Genomic DNA, 3,823 nt, shown 5'->3' with positions numbered 1-3,823 from the left:
CAAGACTCCAAAAATTCTCATACAAGCCTCTTAGTATATCATAACATAAGAAAATAGGAAATGGTGTGGAAATTTAAAACTTCTTCCATACAATCGAAGTCTTTTATAAAAACAAGTGGAAGTCTACAACACTATGTCTCAAACCATCTATCACACTTGAATAAATCTTTGGGACACAACCCTTACAAAATCTCTAAAAATAAAATGAAAGGTAAAGGACATGGTGGTCAAGCCCTCAAATGCTATGAGGACTTACCAAACTTCTTCTTCTTAATCTACTATGATCCTAGCCACGAGGATGGAGGTCTATATCGCCAAACCCTACACTTTGTGAAAAATGTCGAAGAAATATGGGTTACCACAAAAATGCAGTAAGTATGATAGCTATGCATAAAAACCTTTGAAAACATGCAAAAAGGGACATTTTAGTCGAATGCATTCACTTTATTAGTTTAAACCCTCATTTTAAAGAGAGAGTGTGAAACACAAGTCATAAGCATAAGGGAAATCATGATAATACATAGACTATAGCATGCTAGACAACAATCAAAACTAGTTAACATAAGAAATACCATTAGGGACATATACATAGTCAATACAATCTAGTTTTTAGCATGAAATGAGAGAAACAATTCATGAGCCACCTCAAGGCAAGCTTGTGCAATGCATGGATAAGATCCCATAATCCAAGCCATACTAAGCAAGTCACTTTAGATCCTCGTTCATGTTTACCATCTTTTGATCTCATCTTTAGCCTATTTCTCATAGACAAGGAAACATTCACTTTTAGTCAACCATATCAAGAAAAGCAACACATAGCAACAATCCAAGTTAGCATACAACATTACAAGTACCCTTCACATCAAATGCAATTGCCATTTAGTCACAAGCACATTCATTACATTAGTCATCATGACAAAAGAGGAACCTACCATAACTACCCTCAAAACTTACTTGTGCAATGCATGAACAAGATCCCACACTCATATCCATACTAAGTAAGGCTTCTTGACTAGCCACAGTTCACCCTAGACTTGACTTTGAGAGAATTAACCTTAGCCGAGATAGACCATGTGAGCTTGCATGGAATTCGGTGTCATGCCCCACACCGAAAAGAGGTGTCCTACTTGCCTAAGGTAGGACTAAAATGTATTATATTTTAGGTGGATCCAATAGCTAAATAACTTACGGGGGCACGTAGTTTATGGGATAAGAAGATTGTTACTAGAAACCCGAACCTTACTTAACGGGGGAGCTTCCATCTCATGAGATTAACATGAGAAACCTGACCTTTCTTAACAGAAGAGCCTTTATCTCATATTCAATATCCACTCGGTGCTAAGCATAATTCCCATGAAGAATTTATTGAATCCTAACTTGTTTCATTAGGATAGCTCATTAGTTCATGTGTGAGAATAAACTTTCACTGTCCATGTCTTCATGTTAGATTCAATTAGGTGAGAACTGAGTTTCAATCTAGAATCTTCAATATGTGAGAAAAACTTTCACATTATGTTCATTATGTGTTCATGAGAATAGACTTTCAATCAACACAATAATATCATCATAATCATGGAATAATCATTCATAAGTATATATGTGAGAATGACCTTTCAACAACACAACAATTAGATTACAACCATGTTCATAAAGTAAACACTTGAAGCCACAATTAGGCAAAACTCTCGTGTTTTACCTCTCTTGGATCAAGGATCACATTCAACCAATCACATCTAGGGTTACTACATTAAACATGGAAGATAAAACGATTCAAATAACTCAACTACTACAACATAATCTCATGATATTCATCTCACTACAATTCACCCACATCACAAAATCATAAATCGGAGATGTGGGGATTTCATGGGTTCTTTGGGGAAATTCAACATCAAAAGCAAAGGAAGTCCTCAATTAATACATACCTCAAGTAATCAATACATTACATTCATGATTCAATAACATTCTAGTTGCATCAATCGATACCCACACTTTAAGATCCAATTTCGGAAAATAGAGAAATTCATGGATTCTTCAGGAATTCAACTTAAAATCATATAAAATCAACAATATATCCATAAAAAAACATAATTCAATTATTGAAAACGAATTTTAAAGGAATCTATGAGATCGAAGTCAAACCCTAACTTTTGGATTTTCTAGTTTTGAAATTGGGAGTTTTGGAAGGGCTCTATGGGTGAAAGCTACCCATAGATGAAGAAATATCATGCCTTATTGAAGATTTACCATGAATTTGAGGAGAATAGCTTGATTCTTCAATCCTAGCTTCACAAATCTTCTTCTTCTTCCTTGGAATTCTAGAGAGAACTTATTTGGGGGAAATTTGGTTATGGATTTAGGGTCTTGGGATTTATGAGGTGTATGGGTTACTTAATGACTTAAAACTACTTATATAGGTCTATTAAAACAATATAAAATGACCCCACATCAAATTAACTAAAAAGGAAATTACCTAAAAACCCCTAGGCTTGGTCGAATTGAGGCAACCTACAGGCATGACCCACGGACCATAGGTGGGACCATGGCCCGTCCTGGTTGGGTGTGGTTCGTGGTTTGCAGTCTGTTGAGTGAGGCCTTGAGCTACGAGGCTCACCCACGAGGCATGGATGGACCTAAGCCCCGTAGGTCCCATCCGTAGGTCATCTTTTTGGGCAGTTTTGGGGTTAGGCTTTAAGGCCCTCCTCAAGGACCCTTGGTTGGTCCTTGGTGAGTCCTACCTTGACGTTTAACCCCCAAACCCTTCATTCTAAGTTTGAGAAGCAAATTTTATGACTCTAACACCTACTACAAGCTCTAGTTAAGCCTACTAGTTTTCGGGTGTTACATTATCTCCCCATTGGAAACAATCGTCCTGGAATGACAATCTAGACGCCTTACTGAATTAAAGACTCAAGACTATCTTCCAATCATGCATGAAACATCTAAATAATGCATCATTTAAAGAAGGAAACATTAATGCCAACTCAAATATAATCAATGCAACACAAGGAAGTAGAAACTCCATCTAACAACACATTATGCATGCAAACTCAAGATTTCTCATATCATAGGAGGAATTACCTTCTCCAAGCTTTAAAGAATGTTCACCACAATATCATGAGGCCAATATGCAACTACTCTCAAAAGCATACCAAAACATGTTCACCAACTCAACTTATGAAGTCAAATAGGCAACCCATACTTCATGCACAACAACACGAGGAACTTCAATCATAAAAACTCATTTTCTTACTAAACATATTTTTTCATCAAGAACATGCATAATACAAGGAAATTATGGAACACATACAACATCCAAGGCTCCACAATCATGAAACAAGTCAAGGGAAACTTATCATCTCAAGCTAGAAAGGAATATAAGGAAAGATACGGATATCGGAACATCTCATTAGCCCTTGGCCTCTCAAGTGGCACCCTCACCTACAACCCTCACACAAAGACCACTCCTTCACACTTTCATGAAAGCAACTTCCACATTCTTCTATTTCTTAACTTGCCAGTCTAACACATCTACCGGTATTTCTAAATTGGAGAGGTTCTCATTTAAGAACTCTAGCTCACAAGAAACCTTACCAACACCACTCAAGATCTCATATGAGCCTACCAAACTGGGACTAAACTTCTCAAACTCACTACACCTCTCAAGGTGAGAATTTCAAGCCAATCAAAATCATGAACATCTAGAACACTCAACGACCTTGCCATCTAAGAACATTATCTCCCCCTTGGGAGTAAGCCTATACAGACTTTTCTAAGCACAATTTCTTTCAACTCTAAGGTTGGGTCAAGTTATCACTAAACT

Source organism: Solanum tuberosum, unplaced genomic scaffold, assembly GCF_000226075.1.
Source record: "Solanum tuberosum cultivar DM 1-3 516 R44 unplaced genomic scaffold, SolTub_3.0 scf00223, whole genome shotgun sequence".
NCBI classification, from domain to species: Eukaryota; Viridiplantae; Streptophyta; class Magnoliopsida; order Solanales; family Solanaceae; genus Solanum; species Solanum tuberosum.
Note: the sequence above shows the minus strand (reverse complement) of the source record.